Below are 7,446 nucleotides of genomic sequence, written 5' to 3'. Positions count from 1 at the left end.
GGGCCGCGTCTAGGGACACGACCCGCCGGGCGGGCGGCGCTGCCAGGACGCGCCCCGGGCCAGCCCGCCCGCAGGGCCGCGGGGACCCCGGGGCACTCGTCCCTTGTCCCGCAGGCTTCCTGGAGGTGGAGCCCACTGGCAAGGAAAGAAAAGTCCTGCCAAGAAAACGATTATCCGAGATGATGCATTTGTTGGCATTTTTATAGCAAATTTGGGAGCCTTTTAAAACCACACTTGGTGGCCTTTAAATTGTGGTTCTTGGGTCTTCTGCACATGTGAAATCCTAAACGCACAGGTAAAGGCTTCAGTGTTTGCCTTCAACGCCTTATTAGAGTTTAATTCTGTTTGTTTGTTTGTTAATCTTTACCAGAGGATATTTTTTCCATTGATTTTTAGAGAGAGTGGGAAGGAGGGAAAGGGAGAGAGAAACATCCGTGAGGTACACCTACCTTGCCCTTGCCAGGCCAGCATTGAACCTGCAACCCAGGTACCTGCCCTTGCCCTGGAATTGAACCCCTAACCCTTTGGTGCTCGGGGCTCACACTCTAACCACTGAGCCACATTGGCCAGGGCAAAGTTCAATTCTTGTTACCAATTTCCTCACACTTACAGGGCCATTTACACTAAAACTATATGGTTACTAGGAATCCAATGTGGAATGAGCTTACACAAATCCAAAAAGTACTTCCAATTAAAGTCAGGCCAAAACCTGGTAGTTTTCATAGTTCTGAAGCCAGTAGTATGCTTGGCACAAGGTAGATGCTCAATAATTGATTAAGTGATCATATAATTCCTGGCTGAACAGGTACACTCTAAAAAAACTGAAAACATAACAATATAATCTGTGAAATATTATGCAACGGGGTAGAGTAGACCTCTGTTGCAATAGTAATCAAATGTCAACATGCTGCCAGTGTAAGAGAAGCACATGTTATCCTGGGAAGTATGTTTCATTTGACGGGTAGCTTTGAAGGCAGCATGATCTCTTTGAAGGTCATCTGGTCAGAGTATAGCCTCTCAGGTTCAAGCCCAGCTCTACTATCTATTTGTCTGGCTTTGGCACTGACATCTGAGGGCTGTGGGCCCCAGTTTTCTCCTCCATAAAGAGAAAACCTTGGGCAGGATAATCCCCAAGTTGCTAAATTCTATTTCTATTTTTTTGATGGAAACAAGAGTGCAAGATAGCAAATGACCTGGAAAGAATGATCAGGAGTAGAATAAAGACAAAAAATAGAGAACAAATATGAAGGAGAAATGAACTTTTGAAATGACTGCCCACAGGCTTTGGTGGGAAAGAAATTCAAGAACCAGGTCACCACTTTTATCTTAAGAGCACTCACAGGGAATTTGAAGTCATTTTAGCTCCTGTCGCTCTTAGGAGGAACAAGGACTAGAAGGTGAGAAAATGGAAAAAACAATTCTTTCCAATAGACACTTTGTAAACTCTTAAGTCATTAGGCACATAAAATCAAACCAGCAATAATTGAGAAATACTAACATTAGCATCATCAAAACGAACATTCTGGTTGCCAAGTAATAGTGCGCAATAAGAAATATCAAATTTATGAAGGGTGAAACCAGGATTGATTGTACTGAGAATAAAGTGAGTTGTTATACGTGGAAAATGTTTTGTAAAATATTAGGTATTTATACAAGATATAAAGAAGCCAGCAGTTTTTAATGGGACTCCTTGCAAGCAGCAACCATTTCTTTAACCACCTTGTATTTGCAGTACTTTGCAACACTTTTAGGAACTTAATGCATGCTTCTCCAATGAATTGTTGAGGTATCTGTAATGATGAGAGAGAATCATTGATTGGCTGCCTCCCGCACACTCCCCACTGGGGATTGAGCCCACAACCTGGGCATGTGCCCTTGACCAGAATCGAACCTGGGACCCTTGAGTCCCCAGGTCGACGCTCTGTCCACGGAGCCAAACCGGCTAGGCAAGTCTTTTATTTTTGATTAAGTATTTTTATGTAAATTTTTTCTATTGTGGTCTTCATAATGTCCTTGTCATTCTCAGGGAATATGAGAATCAATGCGTTTGGAGAAATCTATCAATACTGCATCCGACATTTATAACAATATCTGAAGAAAATAGTTCAAGTCTCTTTAAGAAGAATCTTAGAGGAAGAAGAAAGTGTCTTAGGTAATGGAGGTGATTTTCAACACTTACCAGTATATGCAAAATAGCTTTCACATTTCCAAAGAGCTTCAAAGGTAAGTGACAAGGCATTTAATAGTAGTTGCTATAGTAGCAAAAGAAATATTTTGCCTCTCCCTCAAAGTGTTGCCACCACACCATACTATCTAGTTTTTGTTATCATCTGGATATTTTGTTTTATTAGGGGAAAAGTGGACAGAAAGAATAAAATTTGAGTCCTGTAGAAGAGTGTAAGACCAAACAGCTAAATCTGAACTGATCACTCTGGGAAGAAAGAAAAAGAATCAATAACTGCCCTGCAAACCAGTTCCAGGGCTCATTAGGAAGTAAAAGAGCGACTCTTCCTGCAGCTACAGCTCACATGAAGAGATAATATTTAACATCCAGAAGCTGCTGGAGGGCTGAAGCAACCTGGAGCTGAATACACAAACAGCTATGATTTCACAGAATAATAGACAATATACGAACAATGTAAGCAGCATACAGGAGAATGCAGAAAAGGCAAAAGTATTTCCCACAGTTAAAATGCTTTATCCACTAGTTTGTCAGCACCTGCAGACCAGACTGTGTCTCAGTGGCCCCGTTTACCACCACATCTGCACAGAGCAGGTACTCAGTACGGCAAGCTGTGTGGGAGAGCTGCCAGAACATTACTATCCAAAGCCACATCCCAAAAAATGTTAAGGGGTCTTGCACCCACTTTCCTGCTGGGCATAATCTGGTCTTTTTTCTGATTAGTTCAGTGTAGTAGTTTCTTTTTCTTTGTGGGGAATATACTCTAAGACACCCCCCTCCAGTAGATACCTGAAACCTTAGATTAGGGGTGGGTGGGCAAACTTTTTGACTCCAGGGCCACAATGGGTTCTTAAACTTGGACCGGAGGGCCGGAACAAAAGCATGGATGGAGTGTTTGTGTGAACTAATATAAATTCAAAGTAAACATCATTACATAAAAGGGTATGGTCTTTTTTTTTTAGTTTTATTCATTTCAAACGGGTCGGATCCGGCCCGCGGGCCGTAGTTTGCCTACGGCTGCCTTAGATAGTACCCAATTCTATCTATCCTATGTTTTTCCTATACATTCCTACCGTTTCACTTAAAGGAAGCGCCTTACGGCTTCTCTTTGGCACATCCGAATTGTCAGCATCACTACTTTTTGTGCTTTGGGGCCATTAGTAAGTTCAATAAGAGTTACTTGAACACACAAACTTCGATACCACACAGTGGATCTGATAACCAAGATAGCTACTAAGTGACTAATGGGGAGGGGGAAGCGGACACAGCATGGAGACGCTGGACAAGGGGATGATTCACGTAAGGTAAGGAACAGAGCGGTACAACTTGAGCTTTTATTCCGCTACTCAGAGCGGCGTGCAATTTAAAACTTGTGAAGTGTTTATTTCTATTTTTAAAATTAACATTTTTGAGCTGCAGTTGACTGCAGGTAACTAAAAGCACAGAAAGCAAAATTATGGGTAAGGGCAGGACTACTGGGTTGCTATTACAGGTATGTTATTATCTTCTGCCACAATGCTGTCCTTCAGGATTTCTGATGTATGTGGGAGTAAGTTTGCCTTTTTATTGAATTCCCCCAGATTGCTATTTCTGATTGTTGCAGTTGGGGTTAACTTTTCTTAACCTCAGAGATGAGCTTTGGCCATTGATACATGTAGTATCGACCTACTTTGTTCTAGGGACCGTGTAAGATTTGCTCCAGTACAGAATCAAATCATAGCATTTCAGTGCTGGGGTGAAGTTTCAAGATAATCTAATCACCCTACAATTGAAAACATTTAAAAATAAAAAATGAACTTATTGAAAACTCCCTTTACCCCCCAAAAGATAATCTAATCAAGCCATTTCATCTACAAGTAGAAAGAGGAGGGTTGCAGAGAGCCTGGCCCAAGGTCACATCAAGGCTTCGTGACAAGAGCGCCATTAGGATCTGGCTTTCCTGATTTCTTATTCACATCTCTGGATTTCACTCCACATTATGCACAATAATAATATTTCACATTTTCATAGCACTTCAAAGGTTTCAAATCACTGTCCCCTAAATGGCTCCATCCTGCCAAAGATGAGAGTAATAATAATTATCATTGCAACTAGCACTTGCTGGCAACTTAGAGCAAACCAGCAACTATGTACGTGTTTTTGCCTCATTTCATTAGTACTCACAATAATCCTCTTACTGGGATCCTATTATTTTCACTCTTTTATAGATCAGGGATGTAGGCTGGAAGGAGGTTAAATAACTTGCCCAAAGCCATGCAGCCAGGAAATGGGGCAGTTCAGAAGTTTCCTCATTGCCTGATGCCAGAGCCACAGCGAGGACCGAATCTGGCTGCCCACTGTGCCTTCCTTACAAATGCCCTCCGGAGCAGACAAAGAAGGAATTGTACCAGACATCTCAAAGTCATGCTTTGCTTGGAGTTTTAAGATTAATTTTCTAGGAATTTTACTGTAGTTCAAGCCTAGAATATAGGCACATTCCCTGAAGAAGAGAATATAGAGAAAACAGCCTCCAGTGACACTTGTGCAGTTAAGGGACAAGAGCAGGAAGAGATGTAACACATCATGAGGAGTGACTACCCTACCCCATGTAGCTGTGAGCTTGAAAATGTACTGATTTCACTTAAATTTAAAGCATAGTGTGTAAGATGAAAACTATGATTATGTAAAATAGTTTACACACACACACACACACACACACACACACACAATTTTAATGAAACAATTGCTGACTAGGTTGCCTTGTTACCAGTCATGACTTGAGCAGGTACATGCCAACATTTGGGCTAAAAGCTTAGCACCCAGATAGACCAAGTGGTAACATTGACAATGGCTGCTGTGGCCCCCAAAACCAACCACCTGTACTTGATGCGGGGATCTATCTCTCATCTTCAACCATCATTATGGAACCAGTTTACAAGGTCGAAAGCATTCTGGCAACTTTATGAAGCCTTTCTAACCCAACCCCCAGAAAGAACCAATTCTCCCCTTTCAAATGTCCCCCCCAGAGAAGTTTGTGTAAGCCTGTATTAGCGCGCTAATCTCATTGTTCAGGTGGTATTTATCTGTTTATCCCAACAGCTGAGCTGTCAGCACTGGAGATGGTTCTGATGAAGTGAAAAGAATTTAGAATCAGATATTTCTAGGTTCAATTCCTGGTTTAGCCACTCACTCAGGGTGACCTTGGGAAAGTTATTCAACCTCTCAGTGCTTCTATGAGCTCATCTGTAAAACAAGCATCATAATACCCATCTCCGGTGATGGCTGAGAATTACACAAGGTCAGTGAGTACATGGCAGCACTCAATAAATAGCAGCTCTTATGAAGACAGTTCCTGCCCTTGACCCTCTCACCATCGAGTGGAGAGAGCCACAAAGATTGGCATCTAAAATGCCTGGGAGATGGCCTATGACAGAGGGCTGCAAAGAGGGCTGTGTGAGCACAGAGTTAAACCTACTCCATTTGGAGAGCATCGTTTCAAGAAAATATCCCAGAGGGAGGTTGAGGAAGAATCAGCCAGACAGAAGGCACAGCTAAGTTTGCCCCAGGCAAAGGAGTTCATGAGAGAATGTGGCATGTTCAAGGAACTGCAAGTGGTACATTATAACTGAAGTTATGACTTCAGTTATGGTGAAGGATGAGGCTGCAGAAATTCCATCTTCACCACTTCCCAGCCGTATATCCTCAACCAAGTGATTTCCATCTGAGTCTGTTTCCCCGACTGTAAAACGATTGTGATTACATGAACTAATGTATGTAAAGTGCCTAGCACAGAATACACATATCTTTTAAACAAGATAACAAGTAGGCAGGTGCGAGGTGAAGGGGAGTCAATGGGAAAATAAGGCGGGGGAGGAGGGAGATCTGTAATACATTCAACAATAAAGATAAATTTTAAAAATTATAACAAATATTAGTTATCTCTCTTTATCTAGGATAAGCGTGGTAGTTATCCCATAATATATACCCATTTTGATTGAGTCAAGGGAAGGGTGATAGAATGGGTGAATTCATTTACTTAACACATATTTATTAGATACCATTCTTGTGCTGGACACTGTTCTAGTCATGGGATACAGCAGTGAAAAATCAGACAAAAATCTCTGCCCTGATGGGACATGCAGTTTATGAATTGAGATGGAAAAGAGGCCACTGGTGTCTGTAAGGGGACAGTCTGCATCATGGCCCATGTGGCTCCAGGCTTATCTGATGAAAGGCTAATATACTGACAAAGCAAGGTTCCAAGAGGTCTGGATGTGGTCCCACCTCCCAACAATGAGGAGGCTCTTGTCCCTCCCTTAATCGCTTCTCACTTATCAACCCGCAGCTTCCTGTTGTGATCCAGGGGAGCTGGTTCGTTGTGTTGTTGGCAGGAAGAAATGTCAAGGAGGGCTCAATTCTTTCTTGGGCTCTAAGTCTAAAGTGATGGCAAGAGGAAATAGGAAAGCAGCACACACAAAAAAGCTATGGAGAGGGAGATTTGCCTATCTCAGAGGCCAAGTGATAAGTGAGCTCAAATGCATACAGGTTTTATTTCACTGGTAGGATAATCATATTCACGCGTGTATATCTCTTTACAAAAGGGTTTGCCTAGGGGTTCTCATTTAATCCTCTAAAGGACTCTACAAGTAGGATTTAAACCCACTTAGTCCCATCTCTCTCCTTTAAATTAACTCCTCCCATTCCACTGCCTCCTTCCCTGTGGTACAAAGCCCGCGTTTTCAATCATAAACAAAAACAACAAAAATATTCCTTCAACCCCTTATCCCTCTCTAGCCAACACCGAATTCATCTCCTCCCCACAGCCAAGTGTACTGAAGTTTAAGAATATGCTCATTAGCTTCCTTGCTTTCCTTCCGTTCACTCTCCACTGTGATTTCCCCCTGAATACCACTGAAATGGTTCTTGCTGAAGTCACCAGTGATCTCCCATTTGCCCAGTCTGGTGGATGCTTGTCAGTCCCCATTGTGGTTGGCTTCTCACATTTGACACCAGTCTCTGCCGATTCTCCTACTTTTCAGCTCACTCCTTCTCAATCTTGTCCAAAGATTCTTTGTCCTCTGCCACCCCTTTAATGTTGTCAACCAGGCTTCTATGGACCCTGAGAAGATTCATATGATGTACCAAACTCCAAAAAGGAATTTATCTGCTGAGATAAACTCCGCATGGTCAATCGAAGGCCCAAGTGTTATAAATAGTAACAGTCTAGTGGCCATTTGTTGACAGGTGCTCCTCATGTACTCTGTATACTCTAAACTCTGGATTTC

General features: G+C 42.3%; 1 long non-coding RNA gene across 1 annotated transcript; it reads left to right on the top strand.

Moving 5' to 3' along the window:
* The first annotated feature begins 18 nt into the window (after positions 1–18).
* LOC132221395 (uncharacterized) lies at positions 19–2,979 on the top strand. The gene is made up of 3 exons (XR_009449966.1): positions 19–295; positions 2,027–2,223; positions 2,352–2,979. It is a non-coding gene; the product is annotated as an uncharacterized LOC132221395 (long non-coding RNA).
* The last annotated feature ends 4,467 nt before the right edge of the window (positions 2,980–7,446 follow it).

Source organism: Myotis daubentonii, chromosome 18 (assembly GCF_963259705.1).
Source record: "Myotis daubentonii chromosome 18, mMyoDau2.1, whole genome shotgun sequence".
Taxonomy (NCBI): Eukaryota; Metazoa; Chordata; class Mammalia; order Chiroptera; family Vespertilionidae; genus Myotis; species Myotis daubentonii.
Note: the sequence above shows the minus strand (reverse complement) of the source record. Positions and strands in the feature narration are given on the sequence as shown.